Below are 21,288 nucleotides of genomic sequence, written 5' to 3'. Positions count from 1 at the left end.
TCAGACTCCTCTGCCGAGGAATCGCACGCCTCTTCCACACCGGCGCCGTGCGGTCTACGCCTCCCCGCGTCGATGGCCGCGGCCTGGCCCTGCCGCCCTCGTCAACACCAGTGCCGGCGGTTTGCACTTGCTAATGACTGAAACAGATAAAACATTTGGAATATACGCCTGCAACATGTGTATAGCCACTGTAACATATGCAACATCCAGATAAAACACTTGCAACATACGTCTGAAATAGATGAAACATTGAATAGACAATTGCGACATACCTCTGAAACACTTGCAACATCCCGATCTACTTTTGCAACATCCATATGAAACACTTGCAACATATCTTTGAAACATCTAAAACCCTTGAAACATATATTTGCAACATAAGATTTCAGCACAACATCTCCTTGCCGTCGCGCGTCGCGGCGGCCACAACCTCCCTGGTGGGGAACTGTAGTAGAGGAAACACAGAGTGGGCGTAGAGGGGGATGGAGCGCGGCATAGGATGGGGCAGCCGCGCGGCGCGCGGCGGGGGAAGGTGGCAGCAGCGAGCTGGAGTGGGACGGGCGGCGTCAGGCGGATGGACGCTGGCTTTCTAGCATTACCGTTATATTTATTGTACTAACAAGTTATTTGTGCGAAGGTTCGCTTCAGGGAAACGGGACACAAGTCAAGTTCAAAGACTCAGCGGCTGCAATACTTATCACACTAGCAACACGTACTTGCTTCGATGTCACCTACGGCGATACTGCTAGGCCCTGGAGGCAATGTCACTTCAGGTTGGACACGGCCAAAGCGATGATCCAGTTCTGTAAGCACAACGATAGCTCCTCAGGGGAGGGAAACGTTTAAGCTATACGTACCATTATGCACTCACGACTCTGAAATCTGAATCTAGAACAAAGTTCATACCCTCTTGGCTCTTACAACTGGAATGTGCATCTGCTCATTGAATTTGCAGATCGTAGCACTTTAAACATCTGGAATTCTGGATGGTTCTTCACTAGGGCCATGCTCGAAACAGGCACTGCAGTGTTGTCAGAGCCATTACTTGGATCATTTTAGGTGATCCTGTGACTTTCTTAAGGAAAAACCTGCTGGCAGATCAAGGCATAGAACCACCAATACTGAATTGGAGAAGTAGGGTTGTCCGGCGACATGAGGCCCCAGCGCGGTGAGCATGCTGCTGACTGGATGCTTGTGCCGTGTTAAGTCCTTTGACTTGACCCACGCTGCTGACATCACTTCTTGGGCCACATTTACGCAAGCACCGCCCGGCCCATATATGAAAATCCTTTCAGGCCCAACTTCTGCGCTAATGCTACTCTGTCCTCGACTCCTCGCACCTCGCCGACGCCGCCAACTCTGCCGAGCGCCGCACTTTGCTGTTGATAGGTCGCTGCAGTGTCGGTAGTCGGTGGAGCAAGAGCAAGCGGAACAGGCTGAGCGGGGCGTGCTCCCATCGGGGTCGGGATCTTCTCCTCTCTCCTCCAACTCCAAGGCTCCCAGCAGGCCAGCACGAGCAGCCGGTTGATGCGTCCCCCGTGGCCTTGGCTACCGTTGTCTCTTCGAATTGGTAGGCTCCCTTGCCACATGGTCATTTTCAATGGAATGTATTGCTTCAACTCTTAGTCTATTACGGATAGTTGGTTGAAGATAGGTACTAGTCCACGTGCGCTCACAATGTTACAGAATTATTAGAAGTCTAAAATGCGTGAAGCTAATTCGGATTTTCCATATGCGGATCAGTTGCATCTGTAGGATAGAGACATGGAGTTGTATTTCATATCTGCAAATACAGTTACGAAGTTCTGTGTTGAATGCATATCGACCGTGCTATTGATACTGTCCTGAAAGGACATTGAAGGGAAGAGTGAGTTCCTGTTGTCCGGAGTGTCAATTAACATTAGTCATGCTAATAATTGGCAAAAAAAAAAAAGAAGAAGTGCAGCAGCATGTTGCAGTTGAAATCATGCATTAGTCAGATGGCTACTGGAACCACTGATTAAGCCATTGGCAACTGATCAAATTATCATTGGACTCATCGACAGCCATGACTATTTTGTATTTTCTTACACAACCTTATCTTTAATACAGTGACTTGATGTTATATGCATCTAAATAAATACGGTGGTATACCAGCGATGTGGTCTACAATATCTTGTGCATACACATAAAACACATCTATGAGATACAATCTCATCCAAATATGCTAAATATAACATAGCTTCCCCGAAATATATTATATCTCAAATGCATTAGTATCTAAGCAAAGCCCTTTATTATCTAGCGCAAATGTAGTTAGCGTCGCCTAAACGAAGATACATATTCTTGCTCCAAACTGTAGCATCTCGAGGTCTCTTGAGGTGGTGTATGTGCAGCATTAATAAGATCGATATGTTTAAGTGAGTTCTTAGATTTTCCACATAGCAAAGGCTCAATATCTCCATCTTTTTCGGGTAAATGATGTCTTTTTCTCAGCCTCATTGTTCTTAAGAATTGCAACCTCATCTCCACTTCTTTCATAGACGGTCGCTCTCCTCCTTTTACCCTTAAGCATGCTTCTGCAAGTGAGGCAATTTCACTAATCTCTTCCTGGTCTGCTTCTTCCACCACTTGAGTATCCATTATTTCAATAAGAGACCCTTGGTGAAGTCCTTCAATGAAGAAATGGGACAAACTTTGCTTTGCACCTAAATCATTAATAAAAATTGGCTTCTTTCTTGTCAAGAGTTCCACAAGTATTACTCCAAAACTGTATACATCACTCTTCTCCGTTAGTTGACCGGTATGATAATACTCTGGATCCAAGTAACCAAATGTTCCTTGAACAATTGTCACCACATGGGTCTCATCAAGTGAAAGGGATCTTGAAGCACCAAAATCTGAAACCTTTGTGGTGAAGTTGTCATCCAAGAGTATATTTGAAGACTTGACATCTCTGTGAAAAATTGGTATTGTAGCTGCTGAGTGTAGATAAGCCAGAGCCCCGGATGCTTCCACTGCAATCCTCAGGCGATCATCCCATGAAAGCAAGCATTTTACTGTAGTATCCGTGTGAAGAAGTTCATACAGAGTGCCATTTGAAATGAACTCATAGACAAGCAAGGGAACTTCATCTTCTAGGCAACAACCAAACAGTTTCACCACATTACGATGGATGATTTGGGACAAAATGACAACTTCATTGATAAATTGGTCTATCTCCGTTTGCTCCACTATTTTGGATTTTTTATGGCCACCACACGTTGGTCTGATAGAATCCCTTTATAAACTGTTCCATGTCCTCCACGACCAAGAACACGGGTAGCATCAAAATTATTGGTCGCCTCCTCTAGTTCCTCCAATGAGAATATCTTTGTTTTGCTTGTAGCACTTTCTTCTGAGATTAGTTGCTCCAATAACAGACCTTGATTTTTCTTGAAGTATGCTCGTCGGATTCTACTTTGGATGCCTTTTTTCCACTTATTGGCAATTATAATTATACCCAAGGCAATAAATATGGATCCAATGCCACAGCTAGTTCCAATTGCAATACCTATATGCACTTGCTATTGTCATGAATTCATGTTAATGTTTACAAACTATAATTTCAAGGGAGTTTTGTTTGCTATGGCTTACCCAAAAGAAGATTCCGTTGTTTAGCTGATGTAACACACCTCCTCTTGATGAAATCAAATTCTTGGGTATGAGAGCACGGTGTGCACCTATAGCTTCCAGGAATGTTTTGACATGTACCTTTGCAGTAGTTTGGCAGTGAGCATTCATCAATATCTGTAGACAATCAATTCTCGTTATTTATATATGTTGATCATCATAATCTGTGGTTGCATACTTGCATACCAAGCCGATGAAAAGGAATCTTCTGTCTAAATCTGCCTAGTCGGATTTAACTACACATTACAATTTTTTTAGAGTATGTGAATTTGTTAATTTTCTTTCCATTTTCGGGTGTGAACTATGTTATGTTGTAGCACATAGTGAAGGAGGAAAGGTATGTACCTGTGCAGCTGTCCTGTATGTATGGATTTCCTGTGTAGCCAGTAGAACACTTGCAACGATATCCCATAAATGTTTTCCCATGGATCACGTTTTTGCAATCACTGTTAACACTGCGGCATGCATACTTACTTCTATTCCCATGCGTAGCTTGTTCACAAGATGAATTTGTAACTGCCCATCGTATAACAATGTCATATTCCATAGAAAAATCAAATTCATCTTCCACAGGGCCGTCCATGTCCACTCCTCCACTTTCGGTGTCCTGAGCTATTATTACTTCTTTCCAGGAGCTAGCATTGTTTAGCACGTTGCTAACTGTCAGAGTCCCGTCTTCTACTGACAGACCAGTCACGTGATACTGTGCATATCTTGTGCTAAAAAGCGTCTCATTTGTGGCTGTACAGTAAAGTAGGAACCTTTCGTTTCCGAAACAATCTTCTTGAAGCCCGAAAGGGAAGGGAATGGACATGTTCCCACATGACCTCCGGCAGTGTTCTTTAGGCTTGGGGTTGTAATCTGCTTCATAACAATAGATTGATAAGAGTAAGAACAAGAAGATAAAATGTTAAATATTTTCTTTTTTTGGAGAAAAGCAAGCAGGGAGCACCTTGCATGCATCCTTCGGAAAGGTAAGCATTGGCTGTGTAATAATTATTATTATCATTGTAGCAGTAGCAGTTGTAACCTCCATATGACTCATCTCTGCAATAGCTGCCGGTGGCACAAGCATAGCTTGCCTTGTTCATCTGCGCGATTTTGCAGCTTGGTTGGTCCATGATGGCAACCTCAAGGTCAGTGTCATAAATATTGCTGGCATTTGTCCAAGTTGAGAAAAGATCAGTCGCATTAAGCGTGTAATAATCTCCAACATCCAACATGAAAGCCATGATGCCAGGGTGCAGAGGATCTGACTGTGCTGCCATATTATCAGCCCGAACAATTGTTCCTTGAAAGCCTGAGATGTCGTTTTGTAGAGTGATGGAACAGCAACCAAACCCATTGCAAGGCCCTTGATTCGGCAATACCTTGCCGTGGCACCTGCTCATGCAGGAGCCGATAGGGTTCCTCACAGAGTCAAACAAGTCAACATCAAAATCGCAGCCAAGGAATAAGAAAGTGGTATAACCGGGGATATTCCAGGATATATTGTAGGTGTTCGTACCAGATTCTTCCAAGCTACTGTTGAAGAACATAGCTGGGATGAATACCGAGAAACCATCCATGCCAGTAATCTGAGTTGTGCTGTTACCCAGAAACAACTTTGGAGGTTGAGTGGTGAGGTTGCAAGTAAGCTCGAACTGGAAGCCTTGTCGGAAGCAGCCTGCCCCAATGCTGAAGGGGTAGGAGATGTTGATGTCCCCTCAGCTGGAGGGGCAGTGGCTAGCTATGGTGGCAGCGGACGGGACATACAGTATCCCTCCGTCATTTGCGGATGCAGGTGGCATGGCCGGCAACGCCAAGCACGCCAGAGCGAACACCATGGCACAAACCATCACTACTACAGAATGGACTTGTTGTCCCGGGCGGTAACAGCCTTTAGTCCCGGTTACCGCGCCGGGACAACGATCCCGGGACTAAAGGTGGAACCTTCAGTCCCGGGTCATCGAGCCGGGACTAAAGAGGGACCTTTAGTCCCGGTTGGTAACACCAACCGGGACTAAAGGCCCTCCAGCCGAGCGAACCTGGCGCACCCTTTAGTCCCGGTTGGTAACACCAACCGGGACTAACGGTTCACCCTTTAGTCCCGGTTGGTAACCCCAACCGGGACTAAAGGTTCCTTTTCTTTTTCTTTTTTTTTGTTTAATTTGTTTTCAGTTCAGTTACACGTATTTGTTTAATATATAATATGTTTTTATGTACGTATTCTACGCTGCTAATATAAATACACGCATGCGTATAATTACATCTAATTCTCATCTTGAGCATTATTATATTCGAATAAAGTATGAAACTATATATATTATAGATATATATATATGTATATATACAACACTTTCATAATCTTGTTCTCGAAAATAACGATATCAATAAACATTTAATTTACATCATTTATTCCTTAAGATCAAAGTAGAACTCGCCGTTGGGATTTAGCACTTTTTCTAGAAGATATCCTGCTATTGACTCTTGAACTGCTTTCAGATGGTCTTTTTGCATGACCCTTCGTTTCAACCATTCAGTCTTGCATTTGAAATAAAAGGAAAAGTATTAATACACATATATGTATATATATTCATTTAAAAATAAATAAAAATTGATATATACGTACTCTGAGGACATCTTCAGGAGTTCTTCTTATGTGCGCAGTGATAAATTCACAAACGTAGTATCCACACAAGTTATTACCTGGTTCCTGCCGCAAACACCACTGTACGAGAAGAAGATTATTCTCATCATCTCACACGTAAATTGAAGTACGATATAGTAATTAAACACGTGGGGAAGTGTATATAGTACAACTTACTGGTATTTCAACTACATTAAGTGGTGCCTTGCAATCCTTGCGATGTTGCCGAATAAACTCTTTCCAAACCCTGTGCGACCAATAATGTACGATCGTTAATAAATTATGGCAAAGTCTATTCAATAATAGTTGTGCGCGAGAGATCGAAATTACCCCTGGATAATGTCTATCATATCTTGGTATAGTGCCCGTTCTTTTCTCAACGAGTCAAAGATTAGTAACCGACTTGAGTTTAACTCAATGACAATGAGTATCCAGTGAAAACTGCATTGGTTTATACACACACGTACATGCATATAAGTTGTATTGATATTACATAAAATGTGTAGACTACATTATTATTAACACTTACTCAAAGTTGTACGGGAAAAATATTGTTGTCTTGTCGTGCTGCTTCACGAAGAACATCATGATATTCTCCTGTGCTTCAGATACCCATCGCTCCTTGACAATAATACCGGTTTTGAATACGATATAAGGATCAATGAAGCCAACACTGGTGTCTTGTATTCTTTGGAGCTCTGACATCTGGAATCTGTATATAAATATAAGTTACATGTGAGGATAATTATATACACGTACGCATGGAAGTGAGTTTATTAAATAAAAGTAAGAATCACTTACAAACAAAAGGAGCTAATGATTGATTTGTCCAGAGCGTCCAAGTGGTATAGTTGATGCAATTCTTCGAAACTAATATGTAAGATGTCATCGCCACGGAAGTAATGATGGTCTCTAAATCTGACAAAGATCCACTGCTCACCCCTGCCACACGCCTGCATGTACCACTTGTTGAGCAAGTACATTTGCGTACCCAATTCATTCAGAGCCGCAGGGTTGTACAGACTTTTGCCATATTTATAAGTCTTCCAGGTATCAACTTCCAGGTTCTGGATTGGAGCTTTGCCCGTCAATTGATCCAAGGTTAAACCAGTATCTTTAAAAAAAGCATTAAGGGCTTGAACCGACACTTCTCCAGAGTTGTCTGGTCGATAGACTTCTATATTGGAACCATATTCATTAGCAACAACAAGATTTTGCATTGGTTGCTTCTGTTGTCCGAGCTGTGGGACATCCTTCCCTGATGCTCTTTTCCTTTTCTTATCTGCATCATGTGACTTCATGAGGGAGCGGTCATAGTCTGATAGTGGCGAAGGCTTACGAAGTTCAATCATCTTTTTCTTGTGAGCATCGACCTTCTGCCTCAGCACATCTCGTGGTATGTAAAAGTACGGCTTCTCCTTAAGCTTTGCTTGACTCTTGTTTTTGATATCTATAAAAAAATCTTTTACTTTTTTGTCTTCTTCAGCTGCTATTTGCTCATCAGTCTTTTCAGGAAGTATTTCTTGAGAAATAACTCTTTTTCTCGGGGTCTTCTTTGCCGCCGGGGACCTTAGACGTCTTTGTAGTGCGTCGCTGTGGAGGGGGTGGGGGCGGTGTTGGAGATCGGCGTGGAGGCGATGAGGCCGGTGTTGGTGGAGACCGGCGTGGAGACGTTGGAGATCGTTGTGGAGGCGGTGGGGCCAGTGTAGGAGTTGGAGATCGTTGTGGAGGCGATGGGGCCGGTGTAGGAGTTGGCGATCGCCGTGGGGATGAAGTCGTCTCGCCCCCCGCGACGCTGTGATGAGATGGGGAATGAATGATTAGGCTAGGCTGGGGAGAGACCCTGCTATAAAAACAATTTGTGTGTCAATTATTTTTGAAGCCAATAGAAAATTAATGGAAAATAATATTTCATTCACTTTCATTCGTACCTAGGGTGAGGTAGGGGAAGCGGTGGCGCCCCAGGAATGATGATGAAGCGTTTGCGCCATTGAATAAATGTCTTCTCTGTTTCTCCTAGTGTCTTCTCCCCATCACCGCCTTCAATGTCAAGAGGAACATTACTGTAACCTTTGAGCACTCTATCGACCGAGACGCTAGCATATCCAGGTTGAATAACTGACCCATGGATTCTTGGTGACTTCGTTCGGTCTATTGGAGATACAACCCCGACAGCCACCATGATTGATGCATTACCATCTGGAATGTGCAGCTCACATTTTGTTAGAGGCTCGGTAATGTCATCAACAGGGAAGCGCAACCCAGCGTCGTCTTGAATAACTGGCAGCTCCGTAGAAGCACAACTGCTTTTCATCTGACCAACGGGGCTAATGGTGACTCCCGGCGTTGATTGCGATTGCATTTGACTCATTGCTAGCTGCACTTGCCTCTTGATCTCCTCCTGCATTCTTGCCTCAAGAGATTTTTCTCGTTCACGTGATTCAAGCAATGCTTGTCGTGACTCATCAACAAATTGCTCCAATGCACGAATTCGTTCTGTCTCCTCATCCTTCTTTCTCTAGCGGCTTCTATAGGTATCCTTGTCTGCTGGGAATGCGTGTAGCCACGGAACCGCCCCATAGCCTCTTGTTCGACCACCGTGTTCGGGATTCTCTAGGGCATATGTCAATTCATCCTTCTCTCTGTTGGGCTTGAAAACACCACTATCAGCTTCTTCCCTAGCACGAGCTAGTCTCTGTGTTGCTCTCTCAATTTTTTGGCCAAAAATTAGCTTGCCAGTGTCTGGGTCTAGGCTTCCCCCATGAGCGTAGAACCAATTCTTCGCGCGTTGAGGTCAGTTCTTTTCTATTGTTTCAGGTATGATTCCCTTGGCAGTAATCTCTGCTTCTAGGTTCTGCCACTTGGGAATAGCACTCCTATAACCACCTGATCCCATGCGATGATGGTATTGCTTCTGTCGGGCATTCTGCCGATTCCTCATCACACGTTCCTCACTGTCTTGAGATGTCTTGTATTCTACGAAGGCATCCCAATGGGACTCCAACTTGACAAATGCCTTAGCATTGAAATTCGGCGTAGCATTCTTCAAGATAAACTTTTTATACAATGTCTTCTTCCAACTCTGGAACAATGTTGCCATCTTCTTCATTGTCCAATCCCTCACTAGCTCCTTCAAAGCATCATCTGCTTGTAATGTGAAATGCTGAGTGATATCTCTCCAAGCTAGGTTCTTATCACGATCAGATACAAAACTAACATTAGGAGCGGATATCTTCTGCTTCCATTCACGAGCACTAACTGGGATCCTATCCCTTACAATGAACCCACATTGATTGACATATGTCTGAGCATGTGGTCCCAATGGTTTGCCGGTGTCGGTGTCGAATTCTGATATTATGAAACGGCCCTCTAATGGCTTTTTTGGCCCTCGGACTTTTCTACTTTTGTCGGTGGTTGATGTAGATCCAGAGACCGGCTACATGAGTAGAAACACAACGATTAACAACAAATATACGTACGCATGCATCTATAAGAGATGATAGATAATCGAATATACCTCGCCAGTATTTTCTTGCGCGACAATTTGTTGATCTTCAACCACCGGCATATTCAGGATATCCTCATAATCAGCAAAGTACTGACTCGTGTCATCTACATCCACATTGGTGCCGGCGTTGATAATATCCGCCATTATGTCATCACTCAAGTTATCATCCGGAGCAGCCATTTGTATCTTCAAGATAACACATAGATAGAATTATTATGGTACATAACATAAGTACATGTGATAACACATATAGAATTACTAAATCCAATTAAATATAATAACACATAATATTTCATAAGGATAAACAATAATAAGGTATAGGCTTTGGAATCGAATCAAAAACACTTTCGATCCAAAAACATGGAAATAAGTACATGTATATATATACACATAGAATGATACAATATATTTTCTCTCTCTCTCAACACTACATAGAAATAAGTGCATATGTCTATATCGATATGCATGTGATAACACATAGAATGTCTCTCTAGATGCAATTTTCTCTCTCTCTCAACTTATGGAAATAAGTACATGTATATATACATATAGAAATAATTAAGTACATATGTATACACATATAGAATCTCTCTCTAGATATATATATAGAGAGAGAGATAGAATATATAATTACTAAATCCAATTAAATAAATCTAACATGAAATTAGATAAACTAGTAATAGATAATACATTTTAAAAATTCTAACTAACTAAAAAATTATCTAAAAAACTAACATATATCAACTAACAATCTAACTAACATATATCAATTATCTAATAAATCTAACTAACTAAAAAATCTAAGTAACATATATCAATTATCTAATAAATCTAACTAACTAAAAAATCTAACTAACATATATCAAAAACTATCTAAAAAACTAACTAAACTACTAAATATTATTTATTAGTATTATCTAAAAAATAATTAAAAATCCAACATTATAATCGACGACGGCAGCGAGGCCGGGCGGGCGGGCGAGTTCGACGACGAGGCCGGGCGGGCGGGGCTCGACGACGGCAGACGAGGCCGGGCGGGCGGGGCTCGACGACGGCAGCTGAGATCACGAGGCCGGGCGGGCGGGCGAGAGCTCGACGGAGGCGGGGCGGGCGGGGCTCGACGACACGGCAGACGAGGCCGGGCGTGCGGGCGAGCTCGACGGCCGCCGGGCGGGGCTCGACGACGGCAGACGAGGCCGGGATCGACGACGAGGCGGGGCTCGGCGACGACGAGGACGAGCTCGGGTGCGGCGGCGGAGATGGGATCGGAGAGACGACGCGCGAGATCGAAGATGAACAGAACAAGTCGATATATATATGCCGGTACCCTTTAGTCCCGGCTGGTAATCTCAACCGGGACTAAAGGCCCAACCCTTTAGTCCCGGCTCGCCTTACAAGCCGGGACTAAAGGGTTTTTAGTCCCGGTTGGTGTTACTAGCCGGGACTAAAAGTATTTTGGGCGGGCACCGAAATTGCCGTCCACCCTTTAGTCCCGGTTCTTGGTCTGGGCCGGGACTGAAGGCCTGAAAATTTTGGCAACCCGCCAGCGTACTTGAAAAGACCTGGGATTTTGATTTTGTTTAATACTAGGTTAATCAATTAATTCCATAGCAACTTCAATACTTTGCAATATTTATTTTAAAAAATTCTATTGATGAACTAATTATTTATTGTAAATAGGAAAATTTTGTAACCTAAAGTTTTTAATTTCTTTTATGAATATAGAATATAAATGTTACTAATACTAAGTATTTTGTTAATGCAAAAATATATTTGTAACTTAAAATTAATAAAACTAATATTATTCGATAGGAAATTTATTATCACATTATTGTAACGTCAATGTTTCAATTTTTTCTCGGTTTTTGACCAAAATTGACAGGAAATTTTTGTTGAACCTATAAAAATAAAGAAAATGTAGTATTTTTTGTTCTACAACTTTTTCAAATGAAAAAAATGGTCTATATAAGGATTGTAGATATTGATGATATGAACAAACTTGGTATTCAAAACTTTTCAATTTTAGACAATCTAGCGTTCCGAAAACTAGTTTGTAGGCGTCGAAATTTAAAAATCACAAATTTGAACCGTCCAAACTTTCTCAAATGGAAAGTTGACCAAAACAACAATTGTAGATCTTTTTGAGTTTAACAAACTTGGTATTCAAAACTTTTCAATTCGAAGTCATTTAGAGTCCATAATACTAGAGTCAAAGTGTTGTTTTTTCATTTGACCAAATTTGACTTGGTCAAACTTGCTCAAATGAGACACTAAATGACCTCAGATGAAAAAACTCTGAATACCAAGTTTGATCATCTCAGCAAGATCTACAATTGTTACATAGCTCATTTTCCCATTTGAGAAATTTTTATCAAACACTAGTCACAACTTCTTGAATCTCATATAGACTTTCTAAAACTATGTCACACACTTGTGAAAATTGAACTACATTTTGTTCAAGCTTTCTCAAATGAAAAAATGGCCTATATAAGGATTGTAGATATTGATGATATGAACAAACTTGGTATTCAAAACTTTTCAATTTTAGACAATCTAGGGTTCCGAAAACTAGTTTGTAGGCGTCGAAATTTAAAAATCACAAATTTGAACCGTCCAAACTTTCTCAAATGGAAAGTTGACCAAAACAACAATTGTAGATCTTTTTGAGTTTAACAAACTTGGTATTCAAAACTTTTCAATTCGAAGTCATTTAGAGTCCATAATACTAGAGTCAAAGTGTTGTTTTTTCATTTGACCAAATTTGACTTGGTCAAACTTGCTCAAATGAGACACTAAATGACCTCAGATGAAAAAACTCTGAATACCAAGTTTGATCATCTCAGCAAGATCTACAATTGTTACATAGCTCATTTTCCCATTTGAGAAATTTTTATCAAACACTAGTCACAACTTCTTGAATCTCATATAGACTTTCTAAAACTATGTCACACACTTGTGAAAATTGAACTACATTTTGTTCAAGCTTTCTCAAATGAAAAAATGGCCTATATAAGGATTGTAGATATTGATGATATGAACAAACTTGGTATTCAAAACTTTTCAATTTTAGACAATCTAGGGTTCCGAAAACTAGTTTGTAGGCGTCGAAATTTAAAAATCACAAATTTGAACCGTCCAAACTTTCTCAAATGGAAAGTTGACCAAAACAACAATTGTAGATCTTTTTGAGTTTAACAAACTTGGTATTCAAAACTTTTCAATTCGAAGTCATTTAGAGTCCATAATACTAGAGTCAAAGTGTTGTTTTTTCATTTGACCAAATTTGACTTGGTCAAACTTGCTCAAATGAGACACTAAATGACCTCAGATGAAAAAACTCTGAATACCAAGTTTGATCATCTCAGCAAGATCTACAATTGTTACATAGCTCATTTTCCCATTTGAGAAATTTTTATCAAACACTAGTCACAACTTCTTGAATCTCATATAGACTTTCTAAAACTATGTCACACACTTGTGAAAATTGAACTACATTTTGTTCAAGCTTTCTCAAATGAAAAAATGGTCTATATAAGGATTGTAGATATTGATGATATGAACAAACTTGGTATTCAAAACTTTTCAATTTTAGACAATCTAGGGTTCCGAAAACTAGTTTGTAGGCGTCGAAATTTAAAAATCACAAATTTGAACCGTCCAAACTTTCTCAAATGGAAAGTTGACCAAAACAACAATTGTAGATCTTTTTGAGTTTAACAAACTTGGTATTCAAAACTTTTCAATTCGAAGTCATTTAGAGTCCATAATACTAGAGTCAAAGTGTTGTTTTTTCATTTGACCAAATTTGACTTGGTCAAACTTGCTCAAATGAGACACTAAATGACCTCAGATGAAAAAACTCTGAATACCAAGTTTGATCATCTCAGCAAGATCTACAATTGTTACATAGCTCATTTTCCCATTTGAGAAATTTTTATCAAACACTAGTCACAACTTCTTGAATCTCATATAGACTTTCTAAAACTATGTCACACACTTGTGAAAATTGAACTACATTTTGTTCAAGCTTTCTCAAATGAAAAAATGGCCTATATAAGGATTGTAGATATTGATGATATGAACAAACTTGGTATTCAAAACTTTTCAATTTTAGACAATCTAGGGTTCCGAAAACTAGTTTGTAGGCGTCGAAATTTAAAAATCACAAATTTGAACCGTCCAAACTTTCTCAAATGGAAAGTTGACCAAAACAACAATTGTAGATCTTTTTGAGTTTAACAAACTTGGTATTCAAAACTTTTCAATTCGAAGTCATTTAGAGTCCATAATACTAGAGTCAAAGTGTTGTTTTTTCATTTGACCAAATTTGACTTGGTCAAACTTGCTCAAATGAGACACTAAATGACCTCAGATGAAAAAACTCTGAATACCAAGTTTGATCATCTCAGCAAGATCTACAATTGTTACATAGCTCATTTTCCCATTTGAGAAATTTTTATCAAACACTAGTCACAACTTCTTGAATCTCATATAGACTTTCTAAAACTATGTCACACACTTGTGAAAATTGAACTACATTTTGTTCAAGCTTTCTCAAATGAAAAAATGGCCTATATAAGGATTGTAGATATTGATGATATGAACAAACTTGGTATTCAAAACTTTTCAATTTTAGACAATCTAGGGTTCCGAAAACTAGTTTGTAGGCGTCGAAATTTAAAAATCACAAATTTGAACCGTCCAAACTTTCTCAAATGGAAAGTTGACCAAAACAACAATTGTAGATCTTTTTGAGTTTAACAAACTTGGTATTCAAAACTTTTCAATTCGAAGTCATTTAGAGTCCATAATACTAGAGTCAAAGTGTTGTTTTTTCATTTGACCAAATTTGACTTGGTCAAACTTGCTCAAATGAGACACTAAATGACCTCAGATGAAAAAACTCTGAATACCAAGTTTGATCATCTCAGCAAGATCTACAATTGTTACATAGCTCATTTTCCCATTTGAGAAATTTTTATCAAACACTAGTCACAACTTCTTGAATCTCATATAGACTTTCTAAAACTATGTCACACACTTGTGAAAATTGAACTACATTTTGTTCAAGCTTTCTCAAATGAAAAAATGGCCTATATAAGGATTGTAGATATTGATGATATGAACAAACTTGGTATTCAAAACTTTTCAATTTTAGACAATCTAGGGTTCCGAAAACTAGTTTGTAGGCGTCGAAATTTAAAAATCACAAATTTGAACCGTCCAAACTTTCTCAAATGGAAAGTTGACCAAAACAACAATTGTAGATCTTTTTGAGTTTAACAAACTTGGTATTCAAAACTTTTCAATTCGAAGTCATTTAGAGTCCATAATACTAGAGTCAAAGTGTTGTTTTTTCATTTGACCAAATTTGACTTGGTCAAACTTGCTCAAATGAGACACTAAATGACCTCAGATGAAAAAACTCTGAATACCAAGTTTGATCATCTCAGCAAGATCTACAATTGTTACATAGCTCATTTTCCCATTTGAGAAATTTTTATCAAACACTAGTCACAACTTCTTGAATCTCATATAGACTTTCTAAAACTATGTCACACACTTGTGAAAATTGAACTACATTTTGTTCAAGCTTTCTCAAATGAAAAAATGGTCTATATAAGGATTGTAGATATTGATGATATGAACAAACTTGGTATTCAAAACTTTTCAATTTTAGACAATCTAGGGTTCCGAAAACTAGTTTGTAGGCGTCGAAATTTAAAAATCACAAATTTGAACCGTCCAAACTTTCTCAAATGGAAAGTTGACCAAAACAACAATTGTAGATCTTTTTGAGTTTAACAAACTTGGTATTCAAAACTTTTCAATTCGAAGTCATTTAGAGTCCATAATACTAGAGTCAAAGTGTTGTTTTTTCATTTGACCAAATTTGACTTGGTCAAACTTGCTCAAATGAGACACTAAATGACCTCAGATGAAAAAACTCTGAATACCAAGTTTGATCATCTCAGCAAGATCTACAATTGTTACATAGCTCATTTTCCCATTTGAGAAATTTTTATCAAACACTAGTCACAACTTCTTGAATCTCATATAGACTTTCTAAAACTATGTCACACACTTGTGAAAATTGAACTACATTTTGTTCAAGCTTTCTCAAATGAAAAAATGGCCTATATAAGGATTGTAGATATTGATGATATGAACAAACTTGGTATTCAAAACTTTTCAATTTTAGACAATCTAGGGTTCCGAAAACTAGTTTGTAGGCGTCGAAATTTAAAAATCACAAATTTGAACCGTCCAAACTTTCTCAAATGGAAAGTTGACCAAAACAACAATTGTAGATCTTTTTGAGTTTAACAAACTTGGTATTCAAAACTTTTCAATTCGAAGTCATTTAGAGTCCATAATACTAGAGTCAAAGTGTTGTTTTTTCATTTGACCAAATTTGACTTGGTCAAACTTGCTCAAATGAGACACTAAATGACCTCAGATGAAAAAACTCTGAATACCAAGTTTGATCATCTCAGCAAGATCTACAATTGTTACATAGCTCATTTTCCCATTTGAGAAATTTTTATCAAACACTAGTCACAACTTCTTGAATCTCATATAGACTTTCTAAAACTATGTCACACACTTGTGAAAATTGAACTACATTTTGTTCAAGCTTTCTCAAATGAAAAAATGGCCTATATAAGGATTGTAGATATTGATGATATGAACAAACTTGGTATTCAAAACTTTTCAATTTTAGACAATCTAGGGTTCCGAAAACTAGTTTGTAGGCGTCGAAATTTAAAAATCACAAATTTGAACCGTCCAAACTTTCTCAAATGGAAAGTTGACCAAAACAACAATTGTAGATCTTTTTGAGTTTAACAAACTTGGTATTCAAAACTTTTCAATTCGAAGTCATTTAGAGTCCATAATACTAGAGTCAAAGTGTTGTTTTTTCATTTGACCAAATTTGACTTGGTCAAACTTGCTCAAATGAGACACTAAATGACCTCAGATGAAAAAACTCTGAATACCAAGTTTGATCATCTCAGCAAGATCTACAATTGTTACATAGCTCATTTTCCCATTTGAGAAATTTTTATCAAACACTAGTCACAACTTCTTGAATCTCATATAGACTTTCTAAAACTATGTCACACACTTGTGAAAATTGAACTACATTTTGTTCAAGCTTTCTCAAATGAAAAAATGGCCTATATAAGGATTGTAGATATTGATGATATGAACAAACTTGGTATTCAAAACTTTTCAATTTTAGACAATCTAGGGTTCCGAAAACTAGTTTGTAGGCGTCGAAATTTAAAAATCACAAATTTGAACCGTCCAAACTTTCTCAAATGGAAAGTTGACCAAAACAACAATTGTAGATCTTTTTGAGTTTAACAAACTTGGTATTCAAAACTTTTCAATTCGAAGTCATTTAGAGTCCATAATACTAGAGTCAAAGTGTTGTTTTTTCATTTGACCAAATTTGACTTGGTCAAACTTGCTCAAATGAGACACTAAATGACCTCAGATGAAAAAACTCTGAATACCAAGTTTGATCATCTCAGCAAGATCTACAATTGTTACATAGCTCATTTTCCCATTTGAGAAATTTTTATCAAACACTAGTCACAACTTCTTGAATCTCATATAGACTTTCTAAAACTATGTCACACACTTGTGAAAATTGAACTACATTTTGTTCAAGCTTTCTCAAATGAAAAAATGGCCTATATAAGGATTGTAGATATTGATGATATGAACAAACTTGGTATTCAAAACTTTTCAATTTTAGACAATCTAGGGTTCCGAAAACTAGTTTGTAGGCGTCGAAATTTAAAAATCACAAATTTGAACCGTCCAAACTTTCTCAAATGGAAAGTTGACCAAAACAACAATTGTAGATCTTTTTGAGTTTAACAAACTTGGTATTCAAAACTTTTCAATTCGAAGTCATTTAGAGTCCATAATACTAGAGTCAAAGTGTTGTTTTTTCATTTGACCAAATTTGACTTGGTCAAACTTGCTCAAATGAGACACTAAATGACCTCAGATGAAAAAACTCTGAATACCAAGTTTGATCATCTCAGCAAGATCTACAATTGTTACATAGCTCATTTTCCCATTTGAGAAATTTTTATCAAACACTAGTCACAACTTCTTGAATCTCATATAGACTTTCTAAAACTATGTCACACACTTGTGAAAATTGAACTACATTTTGTTCAAGCTTTCTCAAATGAAAAAATGGCCTATATAAGGATTGTAGATATTGATGATATGAACAAACTTGGTATTCAAAACTTTTCAATTTTAGACAATCTAGGGTTCCGAAAACTAGTTTGTAGGCGTCGAAATTTAAAAATCACAAATTTGAACCGTCCAAACTTTCTCAAATGGAAAGTTGACCAAAACAACAATTGTAGATCTTTTTGAGTTTAACAAACTTGGTATTCAAAACTTTTCAATTCGAAGTCATTTAGAGTCCATAATACTAGAGTCAAAGTGTTGTTTTTTCATTTGACCAAATTTGACTTGGTCAAACTTGCTCAAATGAGACACTAAATGACCTCAGATGAAAAAACTCTGAATACCAAGTTTGATCATCTCAGCAAGATCTACAATTGTTACATAGCTCATTTTCCCATTTGAGAAATTTTTATCAAACACTAGTCACAACTTCTTGAATCTCATATAGACTTTCTAAAACTATGTCACACACTTGTGAAAATTGAACTACATTTTGTTCAAGCTTTCTCAAATGAAAAAATGGCCTATATAAGGATTGTAGATATTGATGATATGAACAAACTTGGTATTCAAAACTTTTCAATTTTAGACAATCTAGGGTTCCGAAAACTAGTTTGTAGGCGTCGAAATTTAAAAATCACAAATTTGAACCGTCCAAACTTTCTCAAATGGAAAGTTGACCAAAACAACAATTGTAGATCTTTTTGAGTTTAACAAACTTGGTATTCAAAACTTTTCAATTCGAAGTCATTTAGAGTCCATAATACTAGAGTCAAAGTGTTGTTTTTTCATTTGACCAAATTTGACTTGGTCAAACTTGCTCAAATGAGACACTAAATGACCTCAGATGAAAAAACTCTGAATACCAAGTTTGATCATCTCAGCAAGATCTACAATTGTTACATAGCTCATTTTCCCATTTGAGAAATTTTTATCAAACACTAGTCACAACTTCTTGAATCTCATATAGACTTTCTAAAACTATGTCACACACTTGTGAAAATTGAACTACATTTTGTTCAAGCTTTCTCAAATGAAAAAATGGCCTATATAAGGATTGTAGATATTGATGATATGAACAAACTTGGTATTCAAAACTTTTCAATTTTAGACAATCTAGGGTTCCGAAAACTAGTTTGTAGGCGTCGAAATTTAAAAATCACAAATTTGAACCGTCCAAACTTTCTCAAATGGAAAGTTGACCAAAACAACAATTGTAGATCTTTTTGAGTTTAACAAACTTGGTATTCAAAACTTTTCAATTCGAAGTCATTTAGAGTCCATAATACTAGAGTCAAAGTGTTGTTTTTTCATTTGACCAAATTTGACTTGGTCAAACTTGCTCAAATGAGACACTAAATGACCTCAGATGAAAAAACTCTGAATACCAAGTTTGATCATCTCAGCAAGATCTACAATTGTTACATAGCTCATTTTCCCATTTGAGAAATTTTTATCAAACACTAGTCACAACTTCTTGAATCTCATATAGACTTTCTAAAACTATGTCACACACTTGTGAAAATTGAACTACATTTTGTTCAAGCTTTCTCAAATGAAAAAATGGTCCTATATAAGGATTGTAGATATTGATGATATGAACAAACTTGGTATTCAAAACTTTTCAATTTTAGACAATCTAGGGTTCCGAAAACTAGTTTGTAGGCGTCGAAATTTAAAAATCACAAATTTGAACCGTCCAAACTTTCTCAAATGGAAAGTTGACCAAAACAACAATTGTAGATCTTTTTGAGTTTAACAAACTTGGTATTCAAAACTTTTCAATTCGAAGTCATTTAGAGTCCATAATACTAGAGTCAAAGTGTTGTTTTTTCATTTGACCAAATTTGACTTGGTCAAACTTGCTCAAATGAGACACTAAATGACCTCAGATGAAAAAACTCTGAATACCAAGTTTGATCATCTCAGCAAGATCTACAATTGTTACATAGCTCATTTTCCCATTTGAGAAATTTTTATCAAACACTAGTCACAACTTCTTGAATCTCATATAGACTTTCTAAAACTATGTCACACACTTGTGAAAATTGAACTACATTTTGTTCAAGCTTTCTCAAATGAAAAAATGGCCTATATAAGGATTGTAGATATTGATGATATGAACAAACTTGGTATTCAAAACTTTTCAATTTTAGACAATCTAGGGTTCCGAAAACTAGTTTGTAGGCGTCGAAATTTAAAAATCACAAATTTGAACCGTCCAAACTTTCTCAAATGGAAAGTTGACCAAAACAACAATTGTAGATCTTTTTGAGTTTAACAAACTTGGTATTCAAAACTTTTCAATTCGAAGTCATTTAGAGTCCATAATACTAGAGTCAAAGTGTTGTTTTTTCATTTGACCAAATTTGACTTGGTCAAACTTGCTCAAATGAGACACTAAATGACCTCAGATGAAAAAACTCTGAATACCAAGTTTGATCATCTCAGCAAGATCTACAATTGTTACATAGCTCATTTTCCCATTTGAGAAATTTTTATCAAACACTAGTCACAACTTCTTGAATCTCATATAGACTTTCTAAAACTATGTCACACACTTGTGAAAATTGAACTACATTTTGTTCAAGCTTTCTCAAATGAAAAAATGGCCTATATAAGGATTGTAGATATTGATGATATGAACAAACTTGGTATTCAAAACTTTTCAATTTTAGACAATCTAGGGTTCCGAAAACTAGTTTGTAGGCGTCGAAATTTAAAAATCACAAATTTGAACCGTCCAAACTTTCTCAAATGGAAAGTTGACCAAAACAACAATTGTAGATCTTTTTGAGTTTAACAAACTTGGTATTCAAAACTTTTCAATTCGAAGTCATTTAGAGTCCATAATACTAGAGTCAAAGTGTTGTTTTTTCATTTGACCAAATTTGACTTGGTCAAACTTGCTCAAATGAGACACTAAATGACCTCAGATGAAAAAACTCTGAATACCAAGTTTGATCATCTCAGCAAGATCTACAATTGTTACATAGCTCATTTTCCCATTTGAGAAATTTTTATCAAACACTAGTCACAACTTCTTGAATCTCATATAGACTTTCTAAAACTATGTCACACACTTGTGAAAATTGAACTACATTTTGTTCAAGCTTTCTCAAATGAAAAAATGGTCCTATATAAGGATTGTAGATATTGATGATATGAACAAACTTGGTATTCAAAACTTTTCAATTTTAGACAATCTAGGGTTCCGAAAACTAGTTTGTAGGCGTCGAAATTTAAAAATCACAAATTTGAACCGTCCAAACTTTCT

The 21,288-nt window shown here is 37.4% G+C and overlaps 1 pseudogene; it reads right to left on the bottom strand.

Moving 5' to 3' along the window:
- Window positions 1-2,151: 2,151 nt before the first annotated feature.
- On the bottom strand, window positions 2,152-5,489 carry LOC136463821 (wall-associated receptor kinase 5-like; annotated as a pseudogene).
- Between the last annotated feature and the right edge of the window lie 15,799 nt (window positions 5,490-21,288).

The sequence above is a fragment of the Miscanthus floridulus genome, chromosome 7, assembly GCF_019320115.1.
Source record: "Miscanthus floridulus cultivar M001 chromosome 7, ASM1932011v1, whole genome shotgun sequence".
Taxonomy (NCBI): Eukaryota; Viridiplantae; Streptophyta; class Magnoliopsida; order Poales; family Poaceae; genus Miscanthus; species Miscanthus floridulus.
This window is presented reverse-complemented; position numbering and strand designations above follow the sequence as displayed.